We start from the raw sequence: 16,779 nt of genomic DNA, 5'->3' as shown, positions 1-16,779 counted from the left end.
ATAATCCACCCAAAATTTTCAAATTTCCATTCGAATTTGCAACAAAGCTCGAAACAGCCATTACCTTGATCTTGGGTCAGCCAAGAGTTCACCCCTTCCTCTTCACCATTAATCACTCGAGATAAATATCTCTCTGCGCCCTAAAACTCTCTCCGTTTCTTTTTCGAAAAGGAGTCGATGCCACCTCTCCATTTCCAAGAAAAAGAAAAGTTATATAAATAATATATTTCTCGATTTCGAAGCCTTCCGCCGTAATGCAGCGTCCCTCCAGGGGGTTGGCAGAGTTAACGAGACGTCATAAGGGCCCAAGTATAATTGCGTCAAACGCGTATAACGGGAGTAATCGTACAGCAACGTGGAAGGAGAGAGAAAGAGAGAGAGAGAGAGAGAGAGTCTCTCGTAGGGGAATGAAACGAAATTAAGGAAAGAAATAATGCGATAGGAGAAAGGAGCGGAGGGAGAGGGGGTTGCTCATCGTGGCACGCTCTCATCGGGAAAGAAAGCTTGGTACACGTGTTGATGACCGAGACTCATCCCTAATTGCGCCTGATGACACCGTGTCCTCGGGGGTGAAACCGCAGAGCGTAGGTTCCTCCCTTCTTCCAGTTCCACCCCCTCGGACGAGGGAGCGTAGAGAAGGGAGAAGCGTTGGACATGTGTCGTGCTCAAGCATCCGGAAAAGCACACTGGGTTATCTAGGATCCGGACCAAAATACACGGCCCACGTTCGAGGGTCGTTCCTTCGCGTCCTTCGACGACGATCCTGTCACCTGGATAAGGGCCAACTTTATTGCCCGTTATCTGTTTCCCGTTAAACATCGCATCGAATTTGGAGAACAGTTCGAAATTAAGAATATGAGGCATTTAATAAGTGCAAAGTAATAAAAGTACTTCCAAAAATGATATTGCGTTCGATTATTTTGGAAATATTTTTTGGACGAGATAATTGCAAACGAATTGAAAATAGGATCGTTAGACATCGAACAACGGAGCAGAGGTAGAGGAATAAAATTCGAATCAATAGAAATCGATTTCTAACAATAAGTACATATATAAAAGTAGTTTTTGTGGGGGTTAATCCTTTAATATCCGAATTTTTTAAATTGTTATCTTAAAATTATGATAACGTATATATGTTATACTTATTTAAATCGAAAATATTGATATTGAGGATTAATGTTCGAAAATAATAAGAATCGAGATTAATATTAGTAAATGGATATTCAATTAATTGTTTACCTAATCATGTTAATAAGATAAAATTACTAATAAAAATTCAATAATGAATTTTATTTAAAAGATTAAATTTATTATTATATAAAATTATGACGTATAAAATTAAATTACACCACTTAATTTATTAGGAATTGCACGTAAAATTGAGTATGCAAATAAAAAATATCATTCAGGTTTAATGTGAGTCGGTGTATTTATTGGATTTGCAATTTTAAAATTATCTGGATCTCCTGAATGATAAGGAAATTGAAAATTAATAAATATACAAATAAATAGAATAATATAAAATCCTAAAAGATCTTTAATTAAATTTCTCGATCGAGTGGAATTACAATTTCTTAACGTTCGATATCTTGAGATTTGACGGATAATCGAATAAATTATTCCAATAAAAATTTCATTACGATTAATTACAACATCAACAGATGTTATTCATTCCATCCTTAGGAATTAAAATAGTTGCAGTCCCATCAATCAATTAAATTTAATTAGAAAACGCCCAGGAATTTTTTTTGGCCAATGTTCAGAAATTTTTACATAATTAAAGGAAAAAGAAACGCTTATTAAACAGGTTAACACGACAAAACGATGGTATCGATATTCCCACGCACAGGACTCGTTCCACCCCCTCGAAGCGCTCCTTCGAAAGACTCCCCCTCCACGAAATCTATCCAAACGAACGAATTGCCCAAGTTATCCCCGGCATCCGGGGCCGTTTTTTAACAGGTACGACGCGGCAATCAACGTTCCAGCCCGCCTCTCCTATTCAATTACTACCCGGAATTTCCTGGAAATCGAGTATCGCATCGTGGGGCGCGTTTCCGGCGCGACGCGTTCTTAGAATCCGCCAATTAATCGACCGTCAGCCGGGGGACGGGACAAAGGGGGATGGAGCCGGCCGGCTTGCCGAGCCGAGGAGGGAGGACGAGGGGGTGGTGGCGTGGCGAGCAGAGAGCTACGTTATGAATACATTATATCTCCGGTTCCAAGGGATGCTGGCACATGCGCCGATGGGGTGGCTCCACCCTGTCCTCCACCGGGACCCGCCGTGCCTCTCTCCACTCCCCCCCCCTCCCTCCCTCCAGCGGTCACAGAACCCTCCTGTCTGTGCCCGCGCTAATTATACATGCGCTACTAACCAACCCGCCTCCAACGAGGCAGGGCCTGGCCTGTCTGTCGCCCTCGGCTCGCGGAGAGGGTTCAACCACTCTTGTTCCCACTCGTCGGAGCCTGGGTGGAGCGTGGACCATTCCCCGCGCTCTTGCTTTGCTTAATTACGCGGAGGCGTTAACTGGGAACCTCGGCCAACCCTTGGAACACCGCGCTGAACCCTTTCGCCATCCCCGTTTCGATTGGCTATCCCTCCGTTCGTTTACGAAGACGAGCAGACGTGAAATTGAATTTAGGGATTTTACGTAATGAGGGGTTGATTGGGTGAGGAGAGTGAAACGATTCGTTTGCCTCGTGAAGGAATGAATGATGATTTGGAACGTTTGATCGTGCGGAGATTTGGTTATGGGAAAAGAATTTAGGAGATTGTATTCTGCGATACTCTTTATATTAGGTATGTAAGGTACATTCACGGAGGAAAGGATAAATCGATAGGCTGATCGAGACTCCACCTATTCAATTACAATTAACCCCTTGACCTTAAACCGACGAGTCTCAATGTTGAAATATATAACGAGAGATTATATTCGTCGTCGATAGAAATAGGATACGTTATTCATTCTCATAATTCGTTAAAATATTTCAAAATTTCACCATCTTGTTCAATGTTTAAAGATCGAATTTTATTTCGCATAGAAACTGGAAATCGCAGCACGCTGAATTAGGCGAGCATGTTGGACGTACAACTTTAAGTTTCTTTAAGCTCGAGGCATCCAGAATTTCTCCGCCATTAACGATCTTTCACGTCGTATCCACGATAACGTTTCTCGATCGATATCAATCCGTTTCCTCGATCGCACCCACCCCTGCTCATCAACAGATATTGGACAATTAACCGCGACACACAAAGAGCCCTTCCCCTCCTATTTTATATTCATTGCCTTCAATCCCATTAGAAGCTATCACCGATTCAATATTCCTCGACCGCGAGATCTCCCCCCTCCCTCCCTATTCATATTCGCAAGACAAACACTCACCCTCCGGCGATCTCGAGCAGGCCGCTGAGAAGTAACGACCTCGCAATCTCCAATTTACGAGCGTGCAGCGACGAGCGAGACGATCGTTGGAAGTCAAAGATTTCCTCGGCTCGATCTTCGTTTCCACGGTGGAAATGACCGAGACGAGGTTGTGCAACGACGAGGACAAATAAGAAGAAGAAGAGAAGTAGCTCGAGAAAACGAAAGGGAGAGAGAGAGAAGAAAGACAGAGAGGGGGAGAGAGGGAGGGTGGTGTTATTTGGATGGAGGGCGAGGGAGAGAGGAGCTGTTTCTCTCTTTCCGCGCGGAGGAGGAGGAGGAGGGGAGCCGCGGATTCGACAAATCGAAGTGTACCCCCTCGAGGAGGGGGGAGCTCCTCGAGGAGATGGAGCGTCGGTGCAGGTCGGGATAAGAGGGTGGTGTGTGCCGCCTTCGACGCGCAGGCCCTATGCAAAATAGGAAGGGTGGTGGGGTGGAGGAGACGTTCCAGACCCCCCAACGGGGCAAACAACCCCTTAGTTCTGCCGTAGCGGCCGCAGACGCCCCCACCACGTGTGTGTGTGTCGCGCGAGGAAGACGCCTCTCCTCGTCATCGTCGTCGTCGTCGTCGTCGTGGCCGTTGCCGTCGTCGTCGTCGACGGCAGCGCCACCACGCTCGTTCCGTAATCGTACGATTATCGTTTCTTTTTTTCCTCCCTTTTTTTTTCTTTTTTTTCTCCCTCCTCCTCCTCCCCTATTCTCGATCGCCCGGATGAAAAGGTGAAAAGGGCGCGCGCGATGTCCACCGGTTGGGAGGAGCGAAGTGAGAACGTGCAGAACCGAAGACACGATACGATCGGCAAGAGGAATCCGTGAGATTTCAAGAGTAAGAGATTCATTCGTTGATAGATGGATGTAATAAACTGTGCTGTGCGTAAGAGTAGTAAGAGGGATTTTTTGACCGATATTTTCATCGGAGAGATTATGCGAGGATTGTGTATATTTGGGGGGAATGAATTCGCTTGTGATTTTTTGTTGTAGATGTAGTTTTTAGGAGTATTTTTAGCAGGTAGAAACGAAAGTCGAGGGGAAACGGGAAATATTTTTGTCTCCCGTGCTACGTTGTAGAGTTGGTATCCGTGTATTCTTGCATCTATGTGTTGGAGGCGTACGATAGGAAGTTGGTGATCTGGGTGGCCGTTAACCTTGACCAAGTAGATACGTTTCGGTGAATCTTTTATGGCTCTTTATTTATCCATTTGGGTCGTAATATTATTAGAGAGACAATAAATGTATTTAAATGTTAATTATTCGTTGAATAATATTCAGTTTCGGTATACTTGGTGTTTTTTAATTTCTAAAATTGGCGAATCTTGACCAGATATATTTCTTGAATATTTTATAATTTTCGTATCAAGAAAGATTTTTGTTAATAATTTTTTGAATAATTATTGGCTTTTCGAATGAAAGAACTTTTTAAAATTTGGAATGTAACGAATTTTATATTTTTTTTACTTTGACATTGTTTAAAAACAATTTATTATCTTTAAACTTTTTCGAATTATTGCGAGTACGATCTTAATCAAATTCGCACAATTATGTTCCAATATTTTTATCATCAATTTCATTAACATTTATGATAAAAATTATTCGTTGACAATAACGAACAACAATTTTAACAGCCATCATCAATCCATCAAATTCAGACTCTTAATATCCAATATCTTCGACAAATTTCCCAGAAAAGATTCCACGGCGTAATTACGAATCAACATAATTCATCGATAATTTACATCTTCACGTACACGTATTCTCCATATTTCATCCTCCTCGATCAAATCGCAATTTCTCTTCTCCCAAAAATAGGGAGATATCTTAATAGAGATCGAGTCTAGAAATAAGAGATGCTCATCACTGTATGTAAATATGACGTACGAAATTCAAGGTCACGCACGCATCAAACAATTATTCGTGATATCCGTGATCGACTGCGAGAATTAATACGAAATCCCGTCGATCATCAATCACCCGACATTCCCCAACCGTTACTCGTTTGAAGAACGGAAGATAGTTCCGGCATCCAAGCAGCGTGAAGTCAGCCACGGAATTGCCTTACCAACCTTGAACTAATAAGTCTTCCTGCAACGACGTCGCGGCGCTCCTAGCAGAGTTTTAGCGAGAAAACATTCGAAGGTGGGGAAGGTTCTGATCGCTTTATGGACACACCGACTCGGGAGAGTCGTAAAAATGCGGCGATTTCGGTGCCGGGTTACGAAATCCTTGGATAGCATAAATCTCTCGGCTTCTTTCGAAGGGAATTAGCGGTGTAATTATCGATATTTATTGGAACCGTTCGTCTATAAATCTCTCGCGTTGCTGTTAATTGCCGTTCATTAGGATTGACAATTTTTTTTTTTTCTTTTTCTTGCATCCTTTCTTTTCAAACGTCGATCCACTTCTATTCGTAGATCTTCTTTTCGAAAGGTGAAAGAGTAGTTTTCTTTCTTTGTCGATTCTTTTTCAAAATTGTGAATGTTTCGATTATTATTGAAAAGTGACAATTTGAGGTATTTTTGAATCGCGAGGGAATTTGTTTTTGGGCATTTGAGATAATTATTTTAAGATTTGAAGAAAAGAAATTATAATCTTCGAATTTGGATTGTTTTAAATTCCAAAAATATTTAAATCCTTAGATTTAATTTATTAACAATTTATTAACAATTTTCAACAAATAGATATTCAAGTTAAAGTAGTTCGATTTTATCAGAATAAAAATGGTTTTCCACACACACACACACACACACATATTTATATTCAATACACAGATCATGTTGCAGAATTCTAGAAAGTGCAATTGTTTGTGTAAGATTTTTTAAACGAGTTTTACAACGTAAGATTAATAATTTACGGCGTTAATAATATATATTCGATCGAGGTATTTTATTTATTCATGGAATAAGATTGAAATGTCATACGAAGGATGCGGAGAATGATAATAATTGTTGCTTTTTTATCGCTTCAATTACATCATCTTACCTTGCTCTTTAAATTAGAAATCAATTCAAACTTCTTACTCGCATTTCTTGCAATTGAACTTGTGATTAAAGTAGTATTCGTGCAATCTAATCGCCAATATGACGTAACCGTTACATCTTTTCTTTCTTCCTTATTCCCTACAATTATTTCAACTTGTATTCCGTCAACGAATGCGTTCACCCTCCCTCTCCTCGATACATATTCCATGATAATATACGATGTAACAAGATAAACAATAAGATAATAACGTAATACGGATAATAATAACATTCAATGACAGAATAAATTTTCATTAACAATCCATGATAATGAAAATTTTCAATTGATATAACGATATCGAATAATGTAATAACATCACAAATTTTAAAATAAACCAAACATATAACAATGCATATTCGAATGATTAAATTAAATGACACTATTAAACAAATCACACGAGAGATTAATAAAATACTCTCTCCCTCGATTCCATTGAAATATCGTTAAAAGAAAAAGGTAATCAGAACATTTTCGCCTCCCAAAAAAGAAAAATCCATCGATGAATCGTATGTTCCCTCGAATTAAACAATTTCAACCACTCGTCGTCGGTTCATTAATTCATCATTCGTCCGGAGCGGTCGTGCCAGCTACCAGAAACTATGGCGAGAAAGTATTCTATCAATCTTGTTACGAGTTTCCGCCGGCGTAGCGCGGCGGCAGTGTTTAAAAGAACGAATTCCAACCGGCCATTAGAGACGCGCGTTCCGTGACGGGCGTCGATTCGGTGGTAATTACACAGTCACCGTTGGGTGGGTGGGGGGAGGAAGGAAAGAGAGGAGGGGAGGCGGGAAAAAAAAAAAGAAGAAAAAAAAAATAAATAAAAAAACGATAGAGGATACGTGATTAATCGACGATCAATTAAATGTCGCGGCCGGAGACGAGCCGTCCATTGCGTCACGCGATGGATGTTAATTGGTTATTAAAAGAGATGGGATCGAGTGTGTCGCGAGTGTGGGTTTTATAATCTGATCGAGAAAGTTCGAGTGGGACGTGAAAAATAATTTTGGAGGGAAAATTAAATTTTCCTTTCGTGACAAAAGGAAGTTATTACGATCGATTAATTTTTTTATCTCTCTCAACATTCGAGATTTTTCGCGATTAATTACAACGATCGTTGATGTACGGTGAGCACATCTTGAGTCATTGATCGTGCTTATCATCTCGATATTTACATTTCTTAGACTCCTTTCTTAACTCTTTCTTTCATCGTGGGAAATAATTAATAATCACAATTTTCGTGACTTTTTTACAGAAATAATACTTTCGATTTTCTTGTCAAGTAATTTTATGTGAATAATTGTAGATAATTAATTTTCCTCCTGATTAATTACCCCCGAAAAAACTGTTTCTCCAAACAATTATTTATTAATTCACACGTCATCAACGTTCCACTGTGTTTCGTGCAAAGAGTTATACTTTCACGAGTAATCGTATCTCGTGACGTGGCAAAACGCTAAGAAATTTATTAAAAATAGAATCGATACGAGAACGATAGTAGATTCACGGTAACAGGAATAAGATTCTCGAACGGAGAGGCTACACCAAAAGTTCGATCTAAAAATATCCTTAGACTTCGATCAGCGTCGAATCCGTGCTGCGTGGGTGGTTATACCCTTTGCAATTTCACTTATCCTAAAATTAAACCAATCACGGGATTCTTTTCTTTTCTCCAACGCCTTGTTTCTTCGATACAGAGAGAGAGAGAGAAAAAAAAAATTGATGTAGCCATCTCGAACGTCCCCGCCGTCTAAATATTCGTCTCCTCGCCTCTCAGGCTACGTGATTATTTTTACAAATAAGCGGCGCCACGAAAATTTCCACGAGCCGTTCCCTCTAACGGGGCCGAGACCTCGAAGGCCTGCGATGGATCATTAGTCCTTTTCAGGAGACAAAGAGGAAACAAGCATATATACGATACATTGAGAAACGTTTTATTCGTTGCATGGAGGGAAAGAAAACGCGCGGCACACCTCTTCTCGAGCGTCGATCATTTTCAGCGATCCACGATCGATACACGGGTGCCGTGCGAGGCGAGGTACGCCGCGCGATAATTACGATAAAACCGGCGCCGGCAAAGCGGAGTTAATTATTCAGTGGCGTGCGTGTGCCCACGTCAACTGTGTCCCACAAAGGGAAATGCCTCGAGGCATTCGTTGCCCTTCGATTCTGGATTTCGACGGAAGAGCTTACTTTTTTTTTTCTTTAAACTTTCGCTTCTTTCGAGTTGATTTAGGATTTTTTTATTTATTTATTTATTTATTTTTGGGTATTTGTCGAAGTGATTTTTTTTTTGGAATGTAAAGAAAAGGAAAGAGAGGAATTATCGGTGGAGATGTTTCGTTGTAAAGATTGGAAGAATATTGTAATTTTTTTAATTTGTGGAAATTTGTAGTGGAAGAAAAATTATTAAGGGGAATTTAATATTTCTTCGGATAAGGATTTCGTGTGTTCAAATTTTGTGTATTGGAAATTTTTGGCAAAATATAATAGTATGAATTATTTTATCATGTTACGTTATATTTATTTTGGAGATTGGATTTCGATGAGGAAAGAATTTCGAGAATCTTTCATTTCTTTTGAATTATTTGTCGAGGGATTTTAGGTTTTTGGCATGCAGCAATGCGTCGATATTTTTAGTGAATATGATTTTGCGATAAAAAAGAAATTATTAATAGAAATTTGGTTATTTTTATAAAAAAAACCGTGGAAGAAAACCGTGAATCATTGAGTTTGTGTATTTCAATTATACAAAATAACTTTTGATGAGAAGAAAATTATTAATAAAAATTGTAAATATGTTTAATAAAATAATTTTGAATTAAAAGAATTTATAAAAGAATTCGCTTTTTTGAATTGTCAAAAAAGATGATATGTGTTTCAGATTTTTGCATCGATTGAGTGCTTCTTATCGAAATTAATATTTTTTTTTTTTAAAAATAAATTTTTAAAAGATTTATATACATTATATACATGTATGTATTTCAATTCAATATATATGTATCTCTTTCAATTTATTATATTTAATTATTTCTTTTATGTACGAGAAAGGCACAATTGATCGATAAAAATTAATTATCATAATCTTCCTCTGGTTTCTATATGTAAATACAATTTTAATGATTCTAATGCGATTAGAAATATGAACTTAATTAATTAAAATATTCATCTTTCATAAAAAGATTAAAGTAATTTATTTTTATATATACTCTCATATTACAAATTATATTTTTTTCTAATTATCATTGAAAATGGCAAAAATATAAAATGCTGAAAAGTATTTTCATCGATCATCAAAGACTATCACGAAAAAAGTGCAATATTCGAAATTGTAATTCGTCGTCAATATTGACATTCAACAGATGTCAATTGGAATTGGAAATATTATCGAAAAGGAATGAGTAATCTTCACAAAATCTCGCATAATTTCGACAACAATGGCCGATCCAGTCAGTTTTCACTGTTATTATTTTTGGCATAAACCACGACCGCGTAATAATAGCATATTCGTAGCTTTGCGAATTTATTTGTCCCTGATATTTTTCTTGGTACAATTCGCGCAAGTGGGACGCGCGTTTTTCTTTAAACTTCGACTCGTGGAATGAAAATAAACGCCACGCTTTTGCGTCTAATTGTTCTCAACGCTTAGCCCAAGCTTCTTCCGCTTCCATTTGTCTTTCACGCGAGCGCTTCACGCTTTATAGAAAACTTGGAATTTGCGGAATTTATGGAATTTGCATTATGTGTCGCGCTGCAACCACTTCGGAGTTGCCTTTACCTTAATCATCCAACGTGAAGAAATAGAATTTAAAATCTATATAAACGAATCTGGAAATAATATCAATATAATTCCACCACTTTCCCTTACACTTTCTCTTATCCTAATATTCCATTAAAAGTATAAATTTAATCCTGCATCATACGAAGAAACGAAACTTTTTATAACAATTATAATAAAATTGAAGAAGAATTTTCCACTTCTTTAACAAATTATTTTTATCATTAAGAAACATTTTATAACAATTATAATAAAATTGAATCGAGGAGAAGAATTTTCCACTTCTTTAACAAATTATTTTTATCTATTAAGAAACACCAAGCATGGCAGCCAATCTTAAAAATTCATTCCCCCAACGATCCACGATCCCCCCTTTCGTACGATCAATCAAACGGAGCCTCCTCCAAAAATCCTCCAAATCTCCCTCGAGTTAAAAAAACCTCGACATCGGCTTATCGCGCTCTAAAATTCGCGAATACCTTACAACAGAACATCTTGTCCACCCTTCGAAAACAATGTCCTGGGACGGGCAAGCCTGTCCCGTCCTTCCACGTGCGCCAATAAAAAGCCGCGCGACCGACATGTTAGTAGCAACGCTTTTATTACCGCCTTTACGACGCTTTCCGTGGCCCTCTCTGATCGACCACGCTTCAAAAAAAAAAAAGAAAAAGAAAAACGCTTCGTACCGGAATTTCGACCACCTCCTCCCCTCCCCTCCCCCTACACCACCCACCCGGGCATATTTTATTTACGATGTCCTGCATTATCATCGGTCGCGCCATTGTGGGATCCTCTACGTGCGCGCGTTATTGCTTGGAGAATGAGAGAAAGAGAGAGAGAGAGACGCAGCGAAGAAATTTATGCGTGGGCGAAACGAGCAACCGAACCGCACAAAGTGGACGTATCTCGCCTCGCCTCGAATTAATAAACAGCAACAAATGACCGCCTACGTCCGCCCCTTTCTCCGTCGCCGATTTCATCGTTCTGGTAGTCGATCCGTAAAAGATCCTCCCTCCCCTCCTCCTTCGCCGCGTCTCGCTTCCGCGACTTTACCTCTCTCTCTCTCTCTGAGAGAACCTCCTTTTCCGTCATTCTAGCGCCTTCTTCTCGCTTCTTACCCGATTCCTGGACCGCCCGCGGTGACCCTCCATGCGGAGGCCTCCGTGGATCATTCGCGCGACGATCGTTACCGATCGCTGGATTCGTCGTTACGTTCACCTCTGTTTCTATTTTCGGTGGGATGTTGAGGGGAGGAAGGATTCGTTATGCAATTCGAGAGAGAGTTTCAATTTTTAGGATTTTTAGGTTTATTTGGAAATTTATTATTTTGAGTGTGATTGCGTAAGTTGTGGAATTTAGGGTGATTTTTTTAGAGTGTTTCTTTGGGAATTATTTATGTGCAAATTTAAATTGCAGAAGAAAGGTTAGGTTAGAAAGAAATGTTAAATTTAATGTGATATAATTTCTTTTCACAATTATGATTTTGAATATTAGACAAACTTTCGAGACTGAATTTATTGTGTAAATCTTCCACTTCCTCTTGAACAGGAAATAGAACAAGAAGCTTTTCAAATCGGAATTAATAATATAATTCAAACGAGAAATGGTGTACGATTCTCAACGTTAATTAAAATCTCCAATAATATATTTTCTCCTAGAATTTTAAATCAATCATTATGCAAAAATACAAATGCATATAATACAATCTTGATCAAATACCAGAAGAATCTCGAGCTTGAGATATAACGCCTTTCAACGGGGAAACATTCCACCGATCCCAAATAAAATAACCCGTTCTACATATTCGATAACAGATCCAGGCATCCCAGGAACGAATTACCTGTTCTACATCGCGCGTACCTACGTGTCCCGCATCTGACAAATTAATATCTCCTGCTTCTTCGCGGTAAAGGAACGTCCTGCCTTTTTCTTATCACCGTTTTCGATCGAGAATTCGCCGTCGAATTAATTTCGGTAGCACCTGTATCGATTATAAACCCGCGCTCTTTCTCTCCGTCTGCCCGTTGCCACGCTCGGGGGCAACATTAAAAATAACCGCGTGTATACCCGCCACCCACGTACCCAACCCGGTCTCACGTTACGATCCCGTATCTCTTTTAACACGGTGGGGATATTGTTGCGGAATTTTTCGAATTTTCAACCAGCGACGCCGCTTTCGACGAAAATAACCAGGCCTCTCCGCCTTCTTCCCTTCTCGCTCGTCTGAACCCCAACAAGTGGCGCTCAAATCGGCAAATTTATTAAAAATAGAGCGAGAGAGAGAGAGAGAGATCGTCTCGTACGATGAATGGAAACGAGATATCGATTTCGTGATCAATTCTTAAAACGCGATTCTCCTGCTGGTAAGATAAAAAATATGAAAAGGAGGGAAGGTAATTTCCGTGGCGATCCAAACGGAGACGATATATAACGAGATCGGAGTGCGTGGAGGTTGCTTCCATGCCCGCGGAGAAGACGTCGATGGTTGTTACGAGCAACGCCATGGGGAGAGCCGTGTAATATACACGGCGCGTTGCTGTAGGTCCGCAGCCTGTCTCCTCGCGCGGATGGTGGACACTCTCCTAACGGGTGTAAAAAATGATTCTCGCGGCGAAAGACACGTAAATTTATGAACGCACCCGAGGCCCCTCCCCCCTCGGACGGCATTGTCGCGCTAACAATTAATTAACGTCGCTTTAATTGCACGGCCGCGCTCCTCCACGCTCCTCCTCCCCCTCCTCAACCGTTGGACACGGTTGTTCGCGGCTGTTGCCTTTCGGGCCCCAGGCAGGGCCCGAGGAGAGGGCCCCCTCCCTCTTTTGTCTTTGCTTCCACGCTTCGATCCAACGAAATTATGCCGATCCAGGCGCGCGTGTGTGCGTGCGTGCGTGTGCCGTTGTTCGTCGTATTGTCGCTCCCCTCGTCGCGAACGTAGGATAGCCCAAGGTGAACGGTTTTCGAGGATCGGGACCCCCATTGTCTCCGACCGCTTTGTGAACCGGTGGTGGTGGTGGTGGTGGTGTTTGCTGACGTGGGACGCGGCCCATTGTCGGCCTGATTGATAATTGTTTTTTTAATTAGATCCCTCGGGGAAGGTCGCTCGTTTGCGACTCGGATGAATCGTTCCCGGCGACGCGTGTCCGATGATGGAAACTTTTGGAACTGGGTGGATTTTAAAAGACACGATATAATGCTACGTAAGATATTAAAAAGTGAAGATGTTATGTCTTTTTAAATTTCTAACCGATACAGACACGAAAAGAAGAACACGGCGCTTTTATTAAAATCCATTATTTTAATGTTGTATTTCAACTATCCTATATTGAAACAAATGACTCCAACATGAAGCATAAATATAAAATTACTCTCAACAAATCAAAATGTTATATAACAAGAAATTACCATCTTTTCAATTTTTCAAAAAAAAAATCCCCAAAGTTTAACACGAAAAGAAGAACACAGCATTTTATTAAAATCCTATATAAAATTTATTAAATAATTATTATTTTAGTAAAATTATTTTGTATTTCAATTATTCTATATTGAAACAAATGACTCCAACGTGAAGTATAAATATAAAATTATTTTCAACGTATCAAAATGTTATGTAACAAGAAAGTACAAAATCTTTTCAATTTTCCAAAAAAAAAATCCCCAAAGTTTAACACGAAAAGAAGAACACAGCGCTTTTATTAAAATCCATTATTTTAACGAGTATATCTTGTATTTCAACTATCCTATATTGAAACAAATGAAGCATAAATATAAAATTACTCTCAACGTATCAAAATGTTATGTAACAAGAAATTACCATTCGCCATCTTTTCCAAAAAGAAAAAATCCCCAAAGTTTAACAAGCAAATTCGTATCGGATCAGAAACGATTTATCTTGTACCATCGTTAAAAATCATCCCATTGGCAAAGCACACGCCAAAAGTACTCGAGCCAAATTACACACCAATCTAACGACAACCTCGTCACCCGAAAGATCATCCGAGGAGCGACTCGAAGGATGATCGTTCTTCGCCCGAAGCAACCAAATTTCCTCCTCCAATTTTCCCCCCCCTCCTGTTATCACGACCGAGGATCTTGCCGGATGATCGGCGACGCGATCTTCGAGCTTTTGGACCATCGTGATTCGATGGATTCGCACCTGCGCGATACGAGCATTAACCGTTCGCTCGTTTCTTTTTTTTTTTTTTTTTTTTAGTCTATGCGTGCACGTGTGCTGAACGTACACTCGTATGTTTCTGTTGCAGGGGAACGTAGGGGAACGGAAGGAGCGTAGATGAGTTCTGCTGTCCCCGGTAAGTCGTGAACAGGGAATGTAAAGAGGGTATAAAATGTCTCGCGATACTTATTACGCGGCTGGCATTGTCGTAACCGAGAAGTTCCATTTAACCAACGTTAATGCCTTTGTAAATGTCACAGGGATGACGTTGGATTAGGTCCTTTCGGGATCCTGCGTTTTTGAGATTGTTCGAGGATTCGTGTCTTTAATTTAAATTAATTTAAATTAAGTAATTAATTTAAGAAGTAGGAATAACGTTGTGGAGGGAAGAGGGAAAAAGTATAAAATTGATATCGATTTATTTATTAAAATGATACGATAAACGCGGTTCTCTCTCCTTTTTAAACGATTAAGTTTCCGCGATGAATTTTCTGCACGCGCATTATTCTTTCGTCGATCAATTTAATCATTTCTATAGATCGATTTCTCGAAGAGTGGATTGATAATGATTGGCGAAATAATAATAAGCTTAAGTTCGATAAATATTCCGAGAAAAGCTTTTTAATAAAGCTTGTATTAATTATTCTACGACTTTCTTTCGAGATTGTTTCGATAAGAATGACACGTAGAATTAATGATATTGTTTTTTGGAATGCTGCTAAATGCACTATAGTTATGCGTTTTCTACGCCCACGTATTATAATGTATCGCGCTAGAAAGGCGGACTTTAAGATATGTGCAAATGAATTTTTATTTGAATAAATTATTTTAAAGACAGGAATTACTTTACACACTGAGTAAATTTCGATATTATACATTATAATAATCATTATTTTCCTTGCGAATAGAAAATTAAGTAATTTTTCTAATTTAACAAGAAAATGATTTAAAATTGAACTATTCCCTTAATCAAACTTACAATTAAAATATTCTGACATTTATTTTTATTTATTATAACAAGAAAATAATTTAAAATTGAACTATTTTCTTAACCTATTTAACCAAACTTAACCTACAATTAAAATATTTATATTTATATGATATTTCTTTTTAATTATTTTCGAGTGTAATCAAATTGATTTATTCATTTATTAATCTCTAATAACTATTATTTTCCTTGCGAATAGAAAATTAAATAATTTTTCTAATTTAACAAGAAAATGATTTAAAATTAAACTATTACCTTAACTATACCTTAACCAAACTTAACCTATAATTAAAATATTTATATTTATATGACATTTCTTTTTAATTATTTTCGAATGTAATCAAATTGATTTATTCATTTATTAATCTCATTTAATAATCTCATTTAATAAGTTGCCAATAGAAAATTAAATAATTTTTCTAATTTAACAAGAAAATGATTTAAAATTGAACTATTCCCTTAACCAAACCTAACCTACAATTAAAATATCCTGACATTTCTTTTCAATTATTTTCGAGTGTAATCAAATCGATTTATTCATTTATTAATCTCGTTACCAAACCTAACCTACAATTAAAATATTTTGATATTCCTTTTTAGTTATTTTCGAATGTAATCAAATTGATTTATTCATTTATTAATCTCGTTACCAAACTTAACCTACAATTAAACTATCCTGACATTTCTTTTTAGTTATTTTCGATTGTAATCAAATTGATTTTTTCATTTATTAATCCCATTATTTAAAAAAGAAAATTCAATACTGACGTAATAACCGTTTACAACTATCGTACGAAGAATACCAAGCAATTTCATTCATTACAAAAATCGTTACAAATTGAAATTCTCGCTTCAACCAAAACTTCTGACCTAATTTATAACCAATAAAATTCGAGCCGTCGAAAAATCTCCCTAAACAGCCTAACCTATAAAACCTCCTCCTCCAATAGAAACATAACCACAATACTTCGTTCAAAAAAAATCCGTCAAACATTAAAATTCTCCAAATCAGACCAGATCTTTCCCCAAGGCAACGTGACCAAAACCTGTCACCCGCCAAGCGACACGACCGCTCTCCCGTATCCGCTTGGAACCGAGAAATACAGAGGAGAGGATGTGGGAGAAACGGACGGAAAATACCTCAACTCGACGGCGGCGAGGAGAGGGGAGGGAGGCAGGAGACTACCTCTTCTCCCCCATAAATACGGATTTAGTCGCGCGGTTTACGAGCGAAAACGTGTCGAGGCTCGCGAGGCGCTGGCCGCGCCTAAATTATTAAAGTCGTAAACGATCGAAATCGTCGTTAAGAGGCGCGCGAAGAAACCCATCCCGGTCGGGTCCACGATCATTTTTTTTCCCTCCCTCCCTCCCTCCTCTTCTCTCCCTCCCCCTTCGTGATTTCATTGTG

General features: G+C 38.8%; 1 protein-coding gene across 7 annotated transcripts in view; it reads left to right on the top strand.

The window, feature by feature from the left end:
- Positions 1-16,779, top strand: part of LOC410304 (zinc finger homeobox protein 4) — a 429,015-nt gene that overhangs the window by 77,087 nt on the left and 335,149 nt on the right. For 4 of the 7 annotated variants that reach the window (XM_026443961.1, XM_006562416.3, XM_026443960.1 and 1 more), the window contains one exon: positions 14,472-14,519. The exons of 2 other annotated variants lie outside the window; for them this stretch is intronic. The gene's annotated coding sequence lies outside the window, so the exon portion shown is untranslated. Of the gene's footprint in view, positions 1-3,964; positions 4,249-14,471; positions 14,520-16,779 lie in introns of those variants that run through there. One more of the 7 variants, XM_026443962.1, reaches the window with a different exon arrangement.

The sequence above is a fragment of the Apis mellifera genome, linkage group LG11, assembly GCF_003254395.2.
Source record: "Apis mellifera strain DH4 linkage group LG11, Amel_HAv3.1, whole genome shotgun sequence".
NCBI lineage: Eukaryota > Metazoa > Arthropoda > Insecta > Hymenoptera > Apidae > Apis > Apis mellifera.
This window is presented reverse-complemented; position numbering and strand designations above follow the sequence as displayed.